The following is a 23516-nucleotide window of genomic DNA, read 5'->3' as shown; positions in this document are numbered from 1 at the left end:
TTCAGGTAAAGCTCCCGGCCCTGACGGGTTCACTATTCTTTATTACAAAACATTCCAAGACATCTTACTTCCTCACCTCACGGCCTACGCTAACTCAATTTCCCAATCTTCAGGTTTATGCCCAGAATCCCTTTCAGCATATATTACTGTTATACCTAAACCCGGTAAAGACCCCACTCTTTGCAGCAGCTACAGGCCAATTTCTTTAATAAATACTGACATTAAACTATTTGCCAAGGTGATGGCCAACCGCATACTCCCTCTACTGCCCAATTGGATCTCGGCAGATCAAACAGGTTTCATACCACATAGAGAGGCTAAAGATAACTCCTTACGGACTATTTCCTTAATCCAGTATGTTCAAAGATGTGCCCAGCCCACCCTGCTTCTTTCTACTGATGCTGAAAAAGCATTCGATAGGGTGGACTGGGACTATCTTAAGATGACCTTACGTCACTTTGGATTGGGCCCAAAGATGTTTCACTGCATCTCTTCACTTTATTCTGCCCCCTCTGCGCAAATTCGCATTAATGGCTCGTTAAGTGATCCCTTCACCTTGCATAATGGCACTAGGCAGGGATGCCCTCTCTCCCCCCTTCTCTTTGCTATCACTTTAGAGCCCTTCCTAGCCACAATTAGACACAATATAAATATACGAGGTATCCAAGTAGGTGCCAGAACTCACAAATATGCCGCCTATGCCGACGACATACTCTTCTTTATCCAACAACCACGTATCTCTCTACCTAACTTAATGTCAGCATTCTCTACCTTTCAAACGATATCAAACTTTAAAATAAACCTTTCCAAATCTGAAATTTTAAACATTAACCTCCCCAGGTCAGAAGCGGCCTCTTTGAAACCCTTTTTTCCATTCAGATGGGAACAGACTCACATGAAATACTTGGGTATATACCTTACACCTAAACTGCACTCACTTTTTAAGTATAATTACATCCCGCTGTTAAATAACATCAGAGAGGACCTAAGAAAATGGGCTAATCTATCACACTCATGGTTGGGGAAAATAAACATCATCAAAATGAACATTCTCCCTCGCATATTATTTATTTTTCAGATGATCCCACTGGGTGTACCTATAGGGTTCTTCACTATTCTGCAAGCGATGATCTCCCGCTTTGTGTGGAAGAACAGCCGCCCCAGAATATCTAGAGACGTTCTTTTTCGCTCCAAGTGTTCTGGGGGTCTGGCACTTCCAAATTTTAAGTCTTATTACCATGCTGTCATACTGTCTAGATTGGCAGACTGGAAATACTCTGTTAATTCAAAACTATGGGTACAACTAGAATACTCTCTGAGTGGTGTAGATCTTTCTGTTGCCCCCTGGTTACCCCGAGCTTTTAGGAATATTACCCACACTGTTTCAGCACTCACCTCGTCCACATTGGATATCTGGGATGCCATGCACAGGAAATTTTCCTGGAACTATGACTCTCCTCTGATGCCTCTTCTTAACCACCACTATTTCCTACCAGGTCTATTGGACCCAGGATTTAAATCCTGGTCTCCAGGAGAACCTCTTCTGTTGCATCACGTCTTAAATGCCAATGTAATTAAACCTCTTCCGGGGATCCTCTGCTCTAAATCACATTTATGGATAAGTGGAGATATTATCAATTGCAACGCTTTATACGATCCCTTCCCCACCCATTACGAGGCTTACAGGATCTAAATAGCATAGAAGAAATACTCCACCCAAAAGACCCCCCTCTGCATGGTATCTCATTATTTTACAAAGCTCTTACTGATCTTTCTAATCCTTCATACCCACACTTCCTGGCTAAATGGGAGTTAGATTTAGACTCTCCCCTCACAGACACTCTGAAAGATAAAGTTTTACAACTCGCTCATGTCTCCTCACTCGCTTCAAAAATGGCAGAAGTCAACTACAAACTACTTTCCAGATGGTACTATACCCCAGTTAAAATGCACCAAATGTTCCCCGACAGCTCCCCATTGTGCTGGAGGAGATGCGGGAACGAAGCCACACATGCTCATATTTGGTGGCACTGCCCATTCATTCAGCCCTTCTGGACCAATGTTCTTAATCTTATATTACAGATTACAGACATTAGGGATGAGCTTCGAGTTCGAGTCGAACTCATGTTCGACTCGAACATTGGCTGTTCGCAAGTTCACCGAACAGCGAACAATTTGGGGTGTTCGCGGCAAATTCGAATGCCGCGGAACACCCTTTAAAAGTCTATGGGAGAAATCAAAAGTGCTAATTTTAAAGGCTAATATGCAAGTTATTGTCATAAAAAGTGTTTGGGGACCTGGGTCCTGCCCCAGGGGACATGGATCAATGCAAAAAAAAGTTTTAAAAACGGCCGTTTTTTCAGGAGCAGTGATTTTAATAATGCTTAAAGTCAATCAATAAAAGTGTAATATCCCTTTAAATTTCGTACCTGGGGGGTGTCTATAGTATGCCTGTAATGGGGCGCATGTTTCCTGTGTTTAGAACAGTCTGACAGCAAAATGACATTTTGAAGGAAAAAACTCATTTAAAACTACCCGCGGCTATTGCATTGCCGACAATACACATAGAAGTTCATTGATAAAAACGGCATGGGAATTCCCCAAAGGGGAACCCCGAACCAAAATTAAAAAAAAAAAATGACGTGGGAGTCCCCCTAAATTCCATACCAGGCCCTTCAGGTCTGGTATGGATATTAAGGGGAACCCCGGCCAAAATTAAAAAAAAAAAATGACGTGGGGTTCCCCCTAAATTCCATACCAGACCCTTCAGGTCTGGTATGGATTTTAAGGGGAACCCCGCGCCAAAAAAAAAAAAAAAAACGGCGTGGGGTCCCCCCAAAAATCCATACCAGACCCTTATCCGAGCACGCAACCTGGCAGGCCGCAGGAAAAGAGGGGGGGACGAGAGTGCGGCCCCCCCTCCCTCCTGAACCGTACCAGGCCACATGCCCTCAACATTGGGAGGGTGCTTTGGGGTAGCCCCCCAAAACACCTTGTCCCCATGTTGATGAGGACAAGGGCCTCATCCCCACAACCCTGGCCGGTGGTTGTGGGGGTCTGCGGGCGGAGGGCTTATCGGAATCTGGAAGCCCCCTTTAACAAGGTGACCCCCAGATCCCGGCCCCCCCCCTGTGTGAAATGGTAAGGGGGTACATAAGTACCCCTACCATTTCACGAAAAAAGTGTCAAAAATGTTAAAAATGACAAGAGACAGTTTTTGACAATTCCTTTATTTAAATGCTTCTTCTTTCTTCTATCTTCCTTCATCTTCTGGTTCTTCTGGTTCTTCTGGCTCTTCTGGTTCTTCCTCCGGCGTTCTCGTCCAGCATCTCCTCCGCGGCGTCTTCTATCTTCTTCTCCTCGGGCCGCTCCGCACCCATGGCATGGGGGGGAGGCTCCTGCTCTTCTCTTCTTCTTTTCTTCTCTTCTTCTCTTCTTCATTTTCTTCTCCGGCCGCTCCGCAATCCATGCTGGCATGGAGGGAGGCTCCCGCTGTGTGACGGCGCTCCTCGTCTGACAGTTCTTAAATAACGGGGGGGCGGGGCCACCCGGTGACCCCGCCCCCCTCTGACGCACGGTGACTTGACGGGACTTCCCTGTGACGTCACGGGGAATGCCACAGGGAAGTCCCGTCAAGTCACCGTGCATCAGAGGGGGGCGGGGTCACCGGGTGGCCCCGCCCCCCCCGTTATTTAAGAACTGTCAGACGAGGAGCGCCGTCACACAGCGGGAGCCTCCCTCCATGCCAGAATGGATTGCGGAGCGGCCCGGAGAAGAAAATGAAGAAGAGAAGAAGAGAAGAAAAGAAGAAGAGAAGAGCGGGAGCCTCCCCCCCATGCCATGGGTGCGGAGCGGCCCGAGGAGAAGAAGACAGAAGACGCCGCGGAGGAGATGCTGGACGAGAACGCCGGAGGAAGAACCAGAAGAACCAGAAGAACCAGAAGATGAAGGAAGATAGAAGAAAGAAGAAGCATTTAAATAAAGGAATTGTCAAAAACTGTCTCTTGTCATTTTTAACATTTTTGACACTTTCTTCGTGAAATGGTAGGGGTACTTATGTACCCCCTTACCATTTCACACAGGGGGGGGGCCGGGATCTGGGGGTCACCTTGTTAAAGGGGGCTTCCAGATTCCGATAAGCCCCCCGCCCGCAGACCCCCACAACCACCGGCCAGGGTTGTGGGGATGAGGCCCTTGTCCTCATCAACATGGGGACAAGGTGTTTTGGGGGGCTACCCCAAAGCACCCTCCCAATGTTGAGGGCATGTGGCCTGGTACGGTTTAGGAGGGAGGGGGGCCGCACTCTCGTCCCCCCCTCTTTTCCTGCGGCCTGCCAGGTTGCGTGCTCGGATAAGGGTCTGGTATGGATTTTTGGGGGGACCCCACGCCGTTTTTTTTTTTTTTTTTGGCGCGGGGTTCCCCTTAAAATCCACACCAGACCTGAAGGGTCTGGTATGGAATTTAGGGGGAACCCCACGTCATTTTTTTTTTTTAATTTTGTCCGGGGTTCTCCTTAATATCCATACCAGACCTGAAGGGCCTGGTATGGAATTTAGGAGGACTCCCACGTCATTTTTTTTTTTTAATTTTGGTTCGGGGTTCCCCTTTGGGGAATTCCCATGCCGTTTTTATCAATGAACTTCTATGTGTATTGTCGGCAATGCAATAGCCACGGGTAGTTTTAAATGAGTTTTTTCCTTCAAAATGTCATTTTGCTGTCAGACTGTTCTAAACACAGGAAACATGCGCCCCTTTACAGGCATACTATAGACACCCCCCAGGTACGAAATTTAAAGGGATATTACACTTTTATTGTTTGACTTTAAGCATTATTAAAATCACTGCTCCTGAAAAAACGGCCGTTTTTAAAACTTTTTTTGCATTGATCCATGTCCCCTGGGGCAGGACCCAGGTCCCCAAACACTTTTTATGACAATAACTTTCATATAAGCCTTTAAAATTAGCACTTTTGATTATTCATGTTCGTGTCCCATAGACTTTAACGGTGTTCGCATGTTCGAACGAACTTTTTTCCTGTTCGCATGTTCTGGTGCGAACCGAACAGGGGGGTGTTCGGCTCATCCCTAACAGACATCAATCTCCCTCTAGATCCTTGGACCGTCCTCTTTCATGCTACTAAAGAAACAATTGGTACCTATAAACGTTCACTCCTTCCTCATTTACTGAATACTGCCAAGGCCCTAATCCCTACTCTGTGGGGTCAACCCACAATCCCGTCTGTAAAAAATTGGTTACATAAGATCTCAGAGGTTCATCATTTGGAGGACATAACTCACAGCATTAGAGGTACTTCCCAGAGACACACTTTAACTTGGGCACCCTGGATAAAGTTCACATCCTCATCCCACTATAAGGAAATCATAACACAACCCGTATGAGCTTACATTTTTAACCATTCTATAGGACCCTTATGACTTAATTTCAGAGATTTCTCCTCTCCTGACTGTGGTTTATCCTACCTCCACATACTTTCATACTTATTGGTAATGTTACACTAAAGTATGACGACACGCATGCCAACCCCCCCCTCCCCCCCTCTTGATCCCACTCTTTAACCTCTCTTCCACCATTCTTACCTCCATATCTTCTTTTCCCTCACTTTTTCCTTCTATCTGTCTCTCGTTCTGTTTTCTTTTTCCAACTACTTACTCTATTTAGTTGCAATCTTATTTCTTGTTTGTCTATTATGCTCACATAAGTTATAAGCCTCTGTTTAGTCTATGGCTTTATTTGTCCATTCATCCTTTTATGCACTTACAGTGGCAATTATTTAAATGTTGCGTTATGTTGAGATTAGGTGCACAACGCACCTTCTGTATTTCGCTCATAAGATTGTTTATAATATGTTATTTGTTTATCTTATCTTTCTTTTGTAAAAATTCCTTAATAAACAATTATTAAACAAAAAAAAACTGTGCAGTAATTCAAATGGCCGTATTTTAAAAACTATAAATCCTACAGCAAGGGTCTTTATATTGTGAGAATCACAAGACCCAGACCTAGATTTTGATACATAGTATGTCTCTGAAATATTAAAATTGAAGGCACAGGCGCAGTTTAGATATTGCCCTTCAAATTTGAAGGGGCTAGAGTGTAGTTTCAATGAATGTCAATGGACGGTGTGAGTTGCAAACAAATGGTCATATTATGAAAACTATCAGGACTATGGCTTAGACGTGGACATGTTTAGTGGCAGCAGGGATAGCTGAACGTTTTGATATAAGATTTGTGTAGGTGGGTTTGAAAATGAGGGAGTGGTGGCAGTTTAGAAATCATGTTCTGATTTTTCAGCTTTTGTCACCTCCCACTCTAGTTTCCCCATTCATTCCTATCGGACCAATTTTGCCGCAAAAATTACGATATTTCGTGAACCATTTGGCAAAACGTTCCACAAAGTAATAGCACATAATTCGGGAACAATCCGCACGTTTCGGTATATTACTTGTCTATGTAGTGTAAAAACTGTGGGAGGAGTTAGGGTGGTAAATTTGGCTAAAATAATAATAAGAACTAGAAAATCTACAATTTCTGGGGAAATTGTGAAAAGTGTTCTTGCCTCTACAACTGGAGTGGGCAGAGTAACTGGGTGGAGTGGCTTGAGTAACTGTTGTGTGGTTGGAGTGGCTGGAGTAACTGAAAAGTGTTAAAAAGCTTAATATTTTAAAAAGTATCAATAGTAGTAAAAAAGTTGAAGAAGTCCCATCATTAGCTGAAAGAGCTGAACATTTTTTTCAAAAAATTTTTTTTTTTCAAAAATATTTTTTTTTTCAAAAATGAATTTTATTTTTTTTTCAAAAATGAATTTTTTTTTTCAAAAATGATTTTTTTTTTCAAAAATGAATTTTTTTTTCAAAAATGAATTTTTTATTTTTTTTCACAAATGAATTTTTTATTTTTTTTCAAAAATGAATTTTTTATTTTTTTTCAAATATGAATTTTTTTTTTCAAAAATTTTTTTTTTTTTTTAAATGATTTTTTTTTCAAAAATGAATTTTTTTTTTCAAAAATTTTTTTTTTTTTCAAAACATTTTTTTTTTCAAAAAAAATTTTTTTTAAATGAATTTTATTTTTTTTTTTAATTAATTTTAATTTTTTTTCAAAAATGATTTTTTTTTTCAAAAATGATTTTTTTTTTCAAAAATATATATTTTTTTTTTTCAAAAATTGTTTTTTTTTTTTAAATGAATTTTTTTTTTTCAAAAATATTTTTCTTTTATGGGGCGGTCATAAAGTTTTTTCTGATCATGGGGTGGTCATAATGTTTTGGCTGATCATGGGGTTGTCAGCTTTTGTCACCTCCCACTCTAGTTTTGAACATTTCGCCATTGATTCCTATAGGACCAATTTCGTCGCAAAAACAACGATATTTCGTGAACCATTCAGCGAAACGTTCCACAAAGTAATAGCACACCAATTAAATGACATTAAGGCCGGATTCACACTGGTATTTTTCATCTTTTCACAAATTTCCACAAGGTAATAGCACACCAATTAAATGACATTGAACATTTCGCCATTCATTCCTACAGGACCAATTTCGCCGCAAAAACTACGATATTTCGTGGACCATTCGGCGAAACGTTCCACAAAGTAATAGCACACCAATCGGGAACAATCCGCACGTTTCGGTATATTACTTGTCTCTGTAGTGTAAAAACTGTGGGAGGAGTCTACAAGCATTATCAAGTCTAGCAGAAGAAGGTATGACCACATGCATTTGGGGGGTCTCAGCATCTTGTGTTTACAACCACTGTTTCCTAGCAACGCTCATGCCCTGTTTATGCTTCACAAATACTGCTCAATACACAATACACAGGACCGTGATAGCTGTAGTAACTGTGCAGTAATTCAAATGGCCGTTTTTTAAAAACTATACATCCTACAGCGAAGATCTTTATATTGTGAGAATCATAAGACCCAGACCTAGATTTTGATGTATAGTATGTCTCTGAAATATTAAAATTGAAGGCACAGTCGCAGTTTAGATATTGCCCTTCAAATTTGAAGGGGCTAGAGTGTAGTTTCAATGAATGTCAATGGACGGTGTGAGTTGCAAACAAATGGTCATATTATGAAAACTATCAGGACTATGGCTTAGACGTGGACATGTTTAGTGGCAGCAGGGATAGCTGAACGTTTTGATATAAGATTTGTGTAGGTGGGCTTGAAAATGAGGGAGTGGTGGCAGTTTAGAAATCATGTTCTGATTTTTCAGCTTTTGTCACCTCCCACTCTAGTTTCCCCATTCATTCCTATCGGACCAATTTTGCCGCAAAAATTACGATATTTCGTGAACCATTTGGCAAAACGTTCCACAAAGTAATAGCACATAATTCGGGAACAATCCGCACGTTTCGGTATATTACTTGTCTATGTAGTGTAAAAACTGTGGGAGGAGTTAGGGTGGTAAATTTGGCTATAATAATAATAAGAACTAGAAAATCTACAATTTCTGGGGAAATTGTGAAAAGTGTTCTTGCCTCTACAACTGGAGTGGGCAGAGTAACTGGGTGGAGTGGCTTGAGTAACTGTTGTGTGGTTGGAGTGGCTGGAGTAACTGAAAAGTGTTAAAAAGCTTAATATTTTAAAAAGTATCAATAGTAGTAAAAAAGTTGAAGAAGTCCCATCATTAGCTGAAAGAGCTGAACATTTTTTTCAAAAAAGTTTTTTTTTTCAAAAATGAATTTTATTTTTTTTTCAAAAATGAATTTTTTTTTTTCAAAAATGATTTTTTTTTCAAAAATGAATTTTTTTTCAAAAATGAATTTTTTATTTTTTTTCACAAATGAATTTTTTATTTTTTTTCAAAAATGAATTTTTAATTTTTTTTCACAAATGAATTTTTTATTTTTTTTCAAAAATGAATTTTTAATTTTTTTTCAAAAATGAATTTTTTATTTCAAAAATGATTTTTTTTTTTCAAAAATGAAATTTTTTTTTTCAAAAATTGTTTTTTTTTTTAATGATTTTTTTTTTTTAATGATTTTTTTTTTCAAAAATGAATTTTTTTTAAATGAATTTTATTTTTTTTTTTTTTAATTAATTTTAATTTTTTTTTCAAAAATGATTTTTTTTTTAAAAATGATTTTTTTTTTCAAAAATATATATATATTTTTTTTCAAAAATAGTTTTTTTTTTTTAAATGAATTTTTTTTTTTCAAAAATAGTTTTTTTTTTATGGGGCGGTCATAACGTTTTTTCTGATCATGGGGTGGTCATAATGTTTTGGCTGATCATTGGGTTGTCAGCTTTTGTCACCTCCCACTCTAGTTTTGAACATTTCGCCATTCATTCCTATAGGACCAATTTCGTCGCAAAAAAAAAAAAAAAACAACGATATTTCGTGAAACGTTCCACAAAGTAATAGCACACCAATTAAATGACATTGAGGCCGGATTCACACTGGTATTTTTCATCTTTTCACAAATTTCCACAAGGTAATAGCACACCAATTAAATGACATTGAACATTTCGCCATTCATTCCTATGGGACCAATTTCGCCGCAAAAACGACAATATTTCGTGGACCATTCGGCGAAACGTTCCACAAAGTAATAGCACACCATTCGGGAACAATCCGCACGTTTCGGTATATTACTTGTCTCTGTAGTGTAAAAACTGTGGGAGGAGTCTGCAAGCATTATCAAGTCTAGCAGATGAAGTCACATGCATTTGGGGTGTCTCAGCATCTTGTGTTTACAACCACTGTTTCCTAGCAACGCTCATGCCCTGTTTATGCTTCACAAATACTGCTCAATACACAATAGACAGGATAATGATAGATTTAACAACTGTGCAGTAATTCAAATGGCCGTATTTTAAAAACTATACATCCTACAGCGAAGATCTTTATATTGTGAGAATCACAAGACCCAGACCTAGATTTAGTTGTATAGTATGTCTCTGAAATATTTAAAATGGAGGCACGGTCGCAGTTTAGAAATTGCCCTTCAAATTTGAAGGGGCTAGAGTGTAGTTTCAATGAATGTCAATGGACGGCGTGAGTTGCAAACAAATGGTCATATTGTGAAAACTATCAGGACTATGGCTTAGCTGTGGACATGTTTAGTGGCAGTAGGGATAGCTGAATGTTTTGATATAAGATTTGTGTAGGTGGGCTTGAAAATGAGGGAGTGGTGGCAGTTTAGAATTTATGTTCTGATTTTTCAGCTTTTGTCACCTCCCACTCTAGTTTCCCCATTCATTCCTAAGGGACCAGTTTCGCCACAAAAACGACGATATTTCGTGAACCATTTGGCGAAACGTTCCACAAAGTAATAGCACACCATTCGGGAACAATCCGCACGTTTCGGTATATTACTTGTCTATGTAGTGTAAAAACTGTGGGAGGAGTTAGGGTGGTAAATTTGGCTATAATAATAATAAGAACTAGAAAAGGTACAATTTCTGGGGAAATTGTGAAAAGTGTTCTTGCCTCTACATCTGGAGTGGGCGGAGTAACTGGGGGGAGTGGCTGGAGTAACTGTTGTGTGGTTGGAGTAACTGTTGTGTGGTTAGAGTAACTGTGGAAAGGTTGAACTGGGCAGATGGGTAGAGTAACTGTGTGGAGTGTTTGTAGTGAGTAAAGATAGTAAACATTACACTAACCAATTGATTGATCAAATTTAAAAAGTGCACAAGTGCTAATGATGTAGAAGGTAGAAATATCGGTAAATGACTTTGTCGGACACAGACTTAAGGGTTACCAGGATTTATTCCGCCCCAGCCAAAGCATAGCACCTGACGGACTCGCGTCCCAAAATCAAGTGTGTCAAAAACAGTTTACACAGTGTACATATAATTTCAATATATTGCATCACAAGCGAACTGGCGGTATATTTCCGTTATACATTGTATTAACATTTTGAACAGTCAACTTTTTGAACTATTTGGATACAAGGCAATTCATTAAAGCATACACTTTAAACCCTTACAAATTTTCAGTTTCTCTGCAGTTTTGCTCCTTGCTGTTTCTTTATCTGTCTTACTAATCAACAAGCAGGCTATAGCACAGGAAGGAGAGGGTGAGTGTGATGAGGACAGATGTCTGTCATGGATGGGGGGAGTAAGTGAGTTCAGTGTCTAACAAGTACACCGAACATGAAATATAGAGAATGATTTTTAGCTAATTGTAAATGGTCCCACATAACTAAAACTGACATAAAACTCACATAACATAAACTCACCCTCATTGCCACTGTATTATCTGTTTGATGACCACTGTCTCACAACCACTGTTTCCTGGCATCACTCATGCCCTGTTTATGCAGGCTCTAAGCGTGTTCACAACCACTGTTCAAAACACAATACACAGGATCATGATAGCTGTAATAACTGTGCAGTACTCCTGACTGGAGACAGTGCTGCACCCTGGAGATGTAAATGTGATCCAACAGTGTGTTTTTTTCTGTGGTGGCTGCCCAGACCAGTTGGGTATATCCTCTTGAGTGAAGAAGGTCAGATATTGGCTTCTTTTCTCTGCACAGAAAATCTTCATTGAAATCTCCACAGAGTATTATAGGTTGGAAATCCATTATTTCCAAAGATTCCAAGAGGCCCAGCAGGTTAGTAAGGAATTGGCCAATACTGTAATCCGGAGGCCTGTAAACAACAGCGATCAAAGCTTGTACAGGGGACTCCAGTTTGACAACCAAGAACTCCAAGTCAGTCACATTGTGATGATACTGCTTTTCAAAGGCCTTGAAATGGTTTCTGACATACAAGGCGACACCTCCACCACTTTTACTTGCAATGTGAGGAAGGTTCGTGTACGAGAGGTGTCTGTTGCGTTTGAACAGGTTGTAGCCCTCCAGCTGGAGACTTTCAGCAACAGAAGAGCCTGAGAGATGAGTTTCAGTGAAACATAAAACATCTCCAAGTGTCAACTCATGGTGAGATTTGATATCTTCAATGTGAGCTGGTAATCCTTCCGTGTTGTGATGGATAATTGTTAATGTTTGCTGTTTGTCTGTTGTCTGTAGAAACTTTAAGAGGGGCATAACACTTTCCAGTGATGCATTCTTCATTGAATCCAGGGAGGCTGTGATTTCAGGATCAGCAAAGATCTTCTCATCAAAGTCGGTTATGTACAGTCCTTGCAGTGTAGTCGTTCTACTCAGAGCAACATAGGCCATTCCCGGTTGGAAGACCCGTTTCAATGAGACCACTGCTGACTGTATCGACATCCCCTGACACTTATGAATCATACATGCAAAAGCCAACTTCAGGGGGAACTGCCTGCGAACAACTCCTTTCTGTCTCAGGTTTTCCTCTACCCTTTCTATGTACACCAAGTTGTCAGCATCACAAGACGACTTGTTACGGTATCTCTGTCCTGCATTTGGATTGTCCAGCATAAGCCCAAGCTTGTTTACCGTAGTAGTACCATTCTCAGTCTGGATGATTATTCTTGCAATCTTGCCAAATGTCTCGTTAACAAGCCCGTCTTCTACATCAATGTTTCTTGTGATCATGATACGGGCACCTTCAGCTGCTTGCAGTGTGTCAATCAGATTGTCTTTGTGTCCTTTGAAAGGTTGGTGTTGCCTCAGCATCACTCCTGTCTTAGGGTCTTTTCTGTAATCGTCGGCATCTATGTTGGTGACGTTTGAATGGAGAACAGACACAGTTGCAGCATTATGTTTGTGAACCTCTTTGTTGGTGGCAAATATGTGTAGCACGTCATTAGGGCAGTGGGTGGGATCTGTAAAAGCCTGAGCAAGCAGAGCTTTGTCATCATTGCTTAAGGTGACAGTCTTCTGCTTGACTCTGATTCTATTCAAAAGCTCAGCAAATGAAATGTCATCCTTCTGTCGCATGATCTCTGTCAGCGTGATCATCTGAAAGTTGTCTTTCCAGAGGTCATTGGTATTTTCCTCAAACACGCAGAGTGGCTTACTTTTTCCCAGCGGGGGGACCTGGTAAAAGTCTCCTACTGCTAGTACTGACATACCACCAAAAGGTTTCTTACTGCCTTTGATTTGCTGTAATCTCCAGTTGATGTAGGCAAACAGGGGCTTTGAAATCATTGACACATCGTCAATAACAATGATCTCCGCATTTGACAGCTGTGCCCTCACTTCATCTTTTAGATTTCCAAGTCCTTGGTAGGGTGGCTTCAAGTTTCTTGGCAACTTCAGCAGAGAATGCAAAGTGTTGCCTGAAATGTTGAAAGCTGCTGTTCCTGTAAATGCAGTTAGTAAAACGCTGGGCATGGATATGTCTGCTTCCTCACGTAGTCTGGTAAGTTTACAGAGTATCTTTGTCGCCTCAGCATAGATGCACTTTATCAGGTGTGATTTGCCTGTCCCTGCACCACCAGTGACAAAGTAATAGAATGGGTCAGGATTTAGGCCACGCACACGGTTAGTGCACCAGTCACAAACTGAGTAGAATGTCTGAGCTTGTGTCCGGTTAAGGTTTCTGTACATTTTCCGAAGGAAATCAGGGCACATTTGTGGGGCCTTCACAGTAAGCGCAATTCCACCTGTTTGTTTGTGACATGTATACTCCGGAACATCATCTTGTTCATTCTCATGAAGTGGCTCCCCTTCTTTGCGTTCCTCTATACATTCCAACCTATCCAACTCAGCTTCTGGGGCAAAGGTGTTCCAAGCATCTTCAACAGGGCCGTTTTTTACAAAGTCATCCAAGACTTGTTCCACAATTTTGTTGTGTTGTTCGAACTTCTTTTGGTTGCTGGTAACAATTGCAGACACTGCTCGGATTGCTTCTTCTCCTGGTAAGCTCACACAGGCGCCTTTGTAAAAATCCTGGTGTGTTGGGAACCTTACAGTTTTCAGTGATGACTCTGAACGGTGGGGGAGGTAGAGTTTAAGCAGTCTGCCGTAGTAGTTCTCGGGGTCCTTCTTCTCTGAGAAGCGTGCGTACCTGATGATTGCAGGCTTCCCTCTCGTGCGTTTTTGAATCATTCCCATTTCATTCAATAGGCTGACACGCTTGCTGTCTTCCTTTTGCTTGCCATCTTCCTTCTGCTTGCCATAGACAACCCTGTAATGGGATGCAAAGTCTGCCAGACACATGGACTCAAACTCTGGTGTTTCGGGTCTGGCTCTGTATTTGTCGACAAAACTCGTCATCCACACATTAAGAGAATCGGCTGGTTTGTTCTGCAATGCACTGAACGGGAGACTCATTTTCAGTGCGTTGTCACCAGTTGGCAGAAAAACAACCTCACGTGAGCAAGACTTCATTTTCAGGCTGCACGTACGGGCCACAGACTCCTGGGCGCTGACCTCTCTGTGTTTTGAATAAGCCTGAAGAACCTCTTTCATTTCTTCTCGTTCTGTCGCTGTTTCTGGGCTCATTTCTTTGACTATTGTTTTGAGATAGTCACTCAGCTCCCGTTCTGGCTTGGATATGTAGGACAACATGTACATGATGCAACCATACTCATCAAGAATGTACTGGATGTCCATGTTGGCGTTCCAGGCCGTCAGCAAATGTGGATTGTAGTTGTTCACCCAGCAGTCCTTGACATCACGCTTCATTAGAATCACGCTTGAGGAGGTCAATGCCTGAATGTACGAGTTGTACTGATTCAAAGTCATATCACACTGTGCCAGTAGCTGTGACATATCTTCAAGCTGCACTTTTCGGTCATTAAGCAAATCACAGACTGGTTTCAGTTTGTTTTTGGCTGCTTGTGGTTTCATTCCACAATCTCCTTGTTCTTCTGGCATCGGGTAAGTTATCCTTGTTTTTCTAATAGGTGGCTTTGGAAATCCAAATCTGCATACTCTGTTACCTTTCTTGCATGATTTTGAATGAGATCTGCTGTGCATTTGAAGTTCTGTTACAAATCTGTGAAGTAAGGCCTGTTTGGCTTCATCAGGCAGCTGGCATGAGATGTTATGATCTATAAAGGCACACACCTTGTCATCACTGTCTTGTCCAAATATAGGAGCTCCTGCTACCCAACAGAGACAATGTATATGAGGGCTCCCTCTTGCCTGAAATTCAACCCGGTAAAAGTAATCGATATCTTCACCAATTGGCTGTGCAGGACCCAACAGCAGCTCTCGCATCAGAGCATCAACCCGTTTGTCAAACATGCGCATGGTGGTCACTGGGTTGCCTCGAAGAATGTCACACTTTTCAGCCCAGTCTAGCCCCGCAAAATCCACCTTTTGACCTTGTTGTGCCTTTATTGCCGTTATTACCTCTGGCCATCTGAATTCTGCAGCAGAGAAGGTAAGAAAAAATGTTGGCTTACCCAATTGTCTGACCATGGCTAGCAAATTCTTCAGATTTTTATCCCAGTAAGCTGGACTCCCTCTCAGTGGTTGCATGAACCTTGTGGCATCTCGGTTTCGCACCAACCTCTCACCCTCACACTTGTCCTGTAGCAGCTTGTTGGATATTTTCCGTCCATCCCTGGTATTGGGTTTTCCTTTCCTTAACTGGATGGACATGCTGCTTTTGGCCATGTGTGTTTCTGTGACAAACTGCGCAAAGAAGAGGTAGCTTGTGTCTCTTGCAAAACGAGTATCAACACAAAAAAGCCTTGCATTGAAATACATGCTCGGGGACAGTTTGACTTGTCTTGCCTGGTCCAATGTATTCTGTCCAGTAGGGAACTGAACAGGGAAAGCCATTGCCTCAAGCCTAGGAACTTTAAAGAAGCTGACAGGTGTGTTTCCTTGTGCAGGTGCAATGCTGAATATTCCATCACCGTGTGTCAGTGCTTCCTCTCCAAGGTCAGATGGCTCCAAACAACTGTCTAGGCCAATTCCAGGTCTTAGTGTATCCTTCTCATCCTCTGCATTTGGAGGTTTTTGTTCATGGCCTTCCTGTTGCTCAGAAGCAGCCGGTAAACATGCAGACTGTACCTCTGATGGATCACAATTTTCGATGCGTTCAAGTATCTCCATCATTTCAGTTTCGTCACAACTGTCGAGTTCCATCCCATCATCATCATTATCATCATCATTATCATCATCATCATCAGCGATTGTCTCATCCACTCTAATTGAAATGTCACTGTAGTCGGGGTGTGTGTCAATGAGTTTTGACAGACCTGCTACTACATTTCCCATGTTGACATTATGAAACAGCTGGTGGCCTTTGTAAGTCAGACGTCTTTTCAGCTTCACTCTGTGTAACTGGGATGTGCTGTGCGATCTTGGTAGAGTATTGACCGTGGTTTCCACCTCGGATGGCACACACACTACAGCACCATGTATAGCTGCCTGTCGACCTTTGGGAAGTGTGATGATCTTGGCAAATGGCAGTATTTTGGCCAAAAGTTGTCTTTCCAGCACATTCAAATCGCAGAGCTCTGGGGGAATGGGCGCCAGCTCCATGTTGTTAGCCACAGCGATGGATGATTTGTGTCCTGCTTTTAAATGTGAGTCACAGTTGTGACAAATCCATTCTTTGGTCCTTTCATCTGGTACGGTGCATTTTTCAGGTCCTTGACAGTGATTGTTGCACACATGGACATATTTCCCTGTCAAACAGGCAGCAACAATGTGTAGATTTTTCTTGTAATTGCTGTGAATGCAATGTTTCACTTGGTTAGGGAAAAGGGTGCGATGACACATCGTGCACACAAATGTTGGCCCAGCTTTAATGCATTCATGGAAAGTGGATATAGCTGTCTGCATTAGGCTGTTGTCCACTGGTTGACTGCATTCCCGCATGACACGAGTCCATCGTCTGTATTTCATTCTTATTTTGAAGGCACATTGCATCTTATGGGTTATGCGAAAATCTGCTTGAGTGTGACGCTTCATTTTCATGTAACTCATGCAATGTTGCAAGTGACGTTTTCTGAAAGCAGGATCATTATGATATTTTCTGGTGATGTATTGCTTCTGCTTCAAGTTGAAATCGACATTTGTCGCATATTTTCTGGTGATGTATTGCTTCTTCTTCAAGTTGTAATCTGCATTTGTCGCATATTTTCTGGTGATGTATTGCTTCTTCTTCAAGTTGTAATCTGCATTTGTCGCATATTTTCTGGTGGTGTACTGCTTCTGCTTCAAGTTGAAATCTGCATTTGTCGCATATTTTCTGGTGATGTACTGCTTCTGCTTCAAGTTGAAATCTGCATTTGTCGCATATTTTCTGGTGATGTATTGCTTCTGCTTCAAGTTGAAATCTGCATTTGTCGCATATTTTCTGGTGATGTACTGCTTCTGCTTCAAGTTGAAATCTGCATTTGTCGCATATTTTCTGGTGATGTATTGCTTCTGGTTCAAGTTGAAATTGGCATCTGTTGCATATTTGCGAATGATATATTGCTTCTGCTTCAACTTAAAATCAGCATCTGCTCTGTATCAGCTGGTGATGTATGTCCTTTTCTTATTCGTGACAGACATCTTTGTAGCCTTGGAATCACGCCTTCTTTCATTTCTGTGTCTTGTCTTCAGTTTTTGTTGTCTCTGTGCATTTAATTTGGAAAATGCCTTACTGTCCTTCCATATGCCCTGTGAGGATTTTCCATCAAGTGACCGTGGAGAATGCTTGCTGGCTGGGAATCTAGTGTGTGTTGCATCTTTGGTCATCTGTGTCACTTTGTTCTCCACATGCTTTGCATTATGTGGTTTGTCAGATTGCACCGGTGGGGACAGCAAACCATCTGACAGACGTCTTGCATGATGAAATGAGACTGGCATGAAGTCATACTGCAGTCCATCAATAGGGTCTCTGGTGTCTGTAAGGAGCAATTCATACAACTTATAAATCCTTGCCCCCATATCACTCAAATGTGTAAAAGTGATCATAACAGCTTTTCCTTTTCCAGTGGCAGGAAGTCCATCCTTATTTCGACTATGAGAATCAAACAGTCCATATCTCCCAGACTTGTCTCTGAACAATGCAATGCAATATGGCACTACTATAAAAAGTGCATGTGTAACATCTGCATTGAGGCACTGAAGTCTTGTGGAGAGGTCAACAAACCAACCTTGGTTGTCACCGTCTACCGTGGCTCTCATACATCCCGATAACACTGGAGATTTAACAATGTTATACTCATATTTGTCAGTGTTGAGTCTGAGGGGCACTTCTTCCATTGTCAAGTGCTGATGCTGATAGACATTTCTTTGTTTTAGCTGTTTTATTGTTGAGCCATACAAGCTGTTGCCCTTCTTCAGTATTTGATCAAGATCACCCCCTTTCTCACATCATCAAGCTCACTGTGGTATGCCAAAAATGTCAGAGCCATGCATGTACACTGTTTGTTCCTTAATCTTCCATAGCCATGATGACCCTGATGAAATGATGCCTGCACAGAAATCTCACTTGGTACACATAGTTCTTGCATACCATGGTTTTCAGAAGTGCCCATCACACTGTCACTGTGCTCTTGAACTTGACACTGAGTTGAACATGAAAATGACACCACAGGGGGGGCAGGAGGCCGAGCCTAGCGGAGCAGACATGCATTGTTAGAGCTCCACGCCGCTGAGGAGAGAAGAGAAGGACAAAGCGGAGCCTGCAGACTCAAAAGGTATCCATTTGAACCTTTTTGCCCCTGGGAACAAATTGTGAAAGTTTGGGCAGGAAATATGGTACTAGGAGGAAACCGTGGCAGAAATAAAAATCACCTCACAAAGAGCTCACAGGCACTCACTGCAGCTGAAGCAGCTCCAGTCACCTCACAAGATACAGCATCAGGGCGCTCTCACAGACAGAAAATGTCACAGCAAGACTCTCCATTTGAGTCAGATACAGAACAAATCCTCTCACAAACTTCTCCACAAGCCTCCTCAGTATCCCCAGTAATATTATTACAATTTGAAAAGATGCTTCATAAGGCTTTAAAACAAACCTCAGACCAAATAACAAAAAGCCTAACCAAAGAAATAAGAGAGCTGGGAAACCGCACCGCAGCCTTAGAAATAAAAATGGATGAAATTGAAATTACAACCCAAGAAAATATAACAGAATTGGAACAATTAAAAAAAGAGAATTTAATACTTCAAACTAAGCTCGAAGATTACGAAAATAGAGCCAGACGTTCAAACTTGCGCATAAGGGGAATACCTGAAACTGTGACAGACCTGCAATCTACTATTACTGCTCTATTACAAGAACTAAAGCCAGATATCCCTATTGAACGTTTAGAACTGGACAGAGTACACAGAGCCCTCACAGCCAAAAAGAAAGATGGACCCCCACGTGATATAATCACAAAATTTCATTATTACAGAACGAAAGAACAAATACTAATTGCTGCAAGAGAAAAAAAGGAACTTCATTTTCATGGACACAATTATCAAATTTTTGCTGACCTATCCCAACTTACTATTACTAAAAGACGATCCATGAAACCCCAACTAATGGAACTGCAACGCCACAACATTATGTATCAATGGGGCTTCCCCTTTTCAGTCAGATTTAACTACCAAGGTACAATTTACAGAAGCAGATCAGCAGATGAACTACAACAAACCCTTTTAAAATTAAATCTGATAGAACCCACAAGCAGCAACACTTCCACACGCAGAAGAATGGCATCATCTTCACCTTCAGGCAGCACCCAGAAAATTTCAGAACAAAATGGGAATCATCATTCTCACAAAAGAGGCCGTTATGCCACATCATCCATGGACCAAGAAGATTCAATGGACTGACATCCTAATTCCTGATATCTCTTGATTTATTATACTAAGAGATGGTTCTCTATAAAAAACCTGTATTTATAACTGAATGTAACTGCATTCTGATAGTCACACACTGTGTGGGATCATGTTACATTCCAGTTATATTTCTTATTACTTCTGATTCATATAGCCTTAGAATATATAAGTGAAATAAGGAAATTCTTGTTCAGTTATATATTATCAGGTAATAATAATAGATTTATTACTTTTTAGGACAAATATGTTTAATAATCCAGAAGTAATGGAAGCTTTTTCTTTCTTTTCTTAAAACAAATATATTATTACCTAACTAGTTCCTAGAATTATGTTTTTGTTTATTCTAATCTGAAGCAATACAACCTCAATTTTATGAGTTAACATATCTAAACAGTTACATATGAATAAAATATGTAATTGTTTACTCTAAAAGGGTTAAAATCCCAAAATAATTCAAACTATCTTCATCAATACCAAAGTTATTAACAGTACCTTTCTAACTGAATTATTTAGCCTAGGGCAAGACTAACCATATACAACCACCCTGGAATAAATAATTTCAACAAAAACTATATTCTGCACTCCAATTAATGAAACATCATTTTGATGTCTTTTGACATAGCACTTCTCTCCTGTAAGCGGAAGATCCATGTACCCCCATTAGCCCTCCTCATTCTCCCAACCATATTATGTGGGAGTGTGACGAAGGCACTTATTCCCCTGAGAGAGATATTTATTCTCTTTCACGGGTAAATTGTGATTACTTGCAAAAAATAATTTATACAATGTATCATCTAATCTCATATGTTTTTTGTTTACTCTTTACTCCAGAATTCACTGGTTTCTTTTCTATCTATTTATCTCTTCAGTCCACACAGGTTGATCTGCGCAGTCAGCTCTGCATAACAAAAAGTAAGTCAAAACTATTTGATCTATTGCCATGGCACCACTGAATATACTTTCCCTGACTGTTCAGGGAATAAATGTCCCTCAAAAAAGGACCAAAGCCTTCCGTACTTTCCATAACAAGAAGGCTCACATAGTATGCCTCCAAGAAACACACTTCACCAAAGATTCTACTCCAAAATATATTTCTCCTTTTTATCAACAAATTTACATGGCTTCTGCCTGTACCAAGCAAAGGGGAACTCTAATTGCATTTCACCGATCCACACCATTCACCTTATCATCAGAAATTAAAGACCCAGAAGGTAGATACCTGATACTCATGGGTTATATAATGGATACAGCAATCACGGTGATTTCCTACTACGCTCCTAACAAACAACCTACACCATTCCTCTCACATATATTACAAGTGATTAATACACACAAAATAGGAACAGTGATAATGTGTGGGGATTCGAACCAGGTCCTCCTCCCATTTCTAGATAAATTACCTTTTACACCATCCAAAATAACCTCTAGATTACCTTTTTCTCAACTTCTTTCCAAATACAATCTGGTAGATTCATGGAGAGAAAGTAACCCAATGAAAAAGAAATTCACTTATTTCTCGCACCCTCATCAAACCTTCACCAGAATAGATCATATTTTTCTAACAATAGGAATGCTACCAGAAATGATTGCATCAGATATAATTCTGATTCCATGGTCTGACCATAATGCAGTATACACTACTATAGCCTCAGCCATACCAAAAGCGCATGACCCAACGTGGTACTTACCGGACATAATGCTCAAACACCCACTACATCAGATGGCCATTGAACAAGCTTTAAAGGAATACATATCAATTAATAATACAACAGACATCTCCCCAATAACACTGTGGGAAGCTCATAAGCCTGTCTTGCGTGGTACAATAAAAAAAACTAGAACTCAATTTTAATGCAGCCTACATATCATTTCAAGATAATCCATCTCAGAGTACAAAATCTCATCTGGAAAAATCTAGATTGGAATACGATCTATTTCTCACTGAGTCAGTTGATAAATCCCTCAAACGCTCCAAACACAATTTCTACATGAATACAAACAAACCAGGTACATATTTGGCTCGGGCATTAAATTCAACTAACAAATCTTTCAAACCAATACGTTTAAAATTATCAAAAAATGTTTACACTTGTAATCCAGTTAAAATAGTCCATAAATTTCACTCACATCTCGCAACTTTATACAAGACAAACAATGAATTTAATCCTACAGAGGCTGGATCCTTCTTCTCAAAAATAACCTTACCTGAGTTATCTCAGAATCAAAAAAGCAGTTTGGATGAGCCTATAACTATAGATGAAGTTGCTAACGCCATAAAAGACCTAAAACTTAACAAAAGACCAGGCCCAGACGGCTACTCGGCTTTATACTATAAAACATTCTCAGAAATACTCTCTCCCATTCTCACTAAAACTTTTAACAAACTTCTAGATGGACATTCTTTTCGGCAAGAAACACTAATGGCAATTGTTTGTATGATCCCAAAACCCCTTTCTGATGATACTTCCTGTGTGAATTATCGGCCTATCTCTCTGTTAAACCTCGATATTAAATTACTAGCAAAAATAATAGCAAAACGCCTCAATAGCATTATAGGAAAATTAATACATAGAGATCAAGAAGGCTTCATGCCAAATAGACAGGCAGGCGATAATATACGCAGGGCAATGTTATTGGCACATATTGCTAAAAAACGGAAAATCCCTTTATGTTTTCTATCTCTCAATATTAAGAGGGCATTTGACACAGTATCCTGGCAATATATGCAATATTCATTACAAAAATGGGGTTTTGGACCCCACTTTTTAACATGGATCAAAGCATTATATAATAAACCCAAAGCCTATATAAAATATGCTGGATACAAATCTGAAGCCTTTAATATCGAAAGAGGTACCCGACAGGGTTGCCCATTATCTCCCTTATTATTTGCCCTTATACTCGAACCCATGGCCCAATACATCAGAACAAACCAAACTATAACTGGCATTGAAGTAGGAGGTATTACACACAAATTATGTATATTTGCAGACGATATATTACTTTTTCTATCATCACCACAGGTCTCTGGTCCTAACTTAATACCAGCTCTTGATGGATTTGCAGCCCTATCCGGCCTTATGATTAATCCTAAGAAATGCCTAGTGCTTAATATTTCACTCACAAACATGGAATTGATCCCGGCTAGGGCTGCACTCCCATTCACATGGGCAGAAAAATCAATCCCATATCTTGGAATTCATTTAACAGCATCTCATTCTGACTTATTCTCAACCAATTATCCTCCTGTATTAAGACAGATCACAAATCTAATAAAACGATGGTCGCAACTTCCTTTATCCTGGATGGGGAAGATTAATGCAATCAAAATGACTATTCTACCCAAATTGCTTTATCTATTCAGAGTCCTCCCTATTCCAATTCCTTCCTATTTTTTGAGAATAGTACAAAAAAGAGCAACTTCGTTTATATGGGGCTCTTCTAAACCACGTATACCTATACACACACTACATCTTCCCAAAAATAAAGGAGGCCTGGGATACCCTAATTTTACTAACTACTACAGAGCAGCACATTTGGCCAGTCTGTCCAAATACCATGCAAAACAGGAAATCCCATTATGGGCATTTATAGAGGCTTCAGAAAATGACCCTCTATTAATATCAAATTTATTATGGCTTGATCCTAAAGACCGCTTTAAAATTCATAATCCCATAACTAAACACTTCTTATCTCTCTGGGATAAACTAAAAACCAAATATCAGTTACAATCTCCACACAATCCTCTCCTTTCTTTTATCAGAAACCCGGCCTTTTATCCGGCATGGATCTACCCAAATTCTTTTAAAGCTTGGACAACATCAGGCATTCAGACACTAAATGACTTCATAGCATCTAAATCATTCCTTTCATTCCCATTGCTTA

The sequence above is a fragment of the Aquarana catesbeiana genome, linkage group LG07, assembly GCF_042186555.1.
Source record: "Aquarana catesbeiana isolate 2022-GZ linkage group LG07, ASM4218655v1, whole genome shotgun sequence".
Lineage (NCBI taxonomy): Eukaryota > Metazoa > Chordata > Amphibia > Anura > Ranidae > Aquarana > Aquarana catesbeiana.
Note: the sequence above shows the minus strand (reverse complement) of the source record.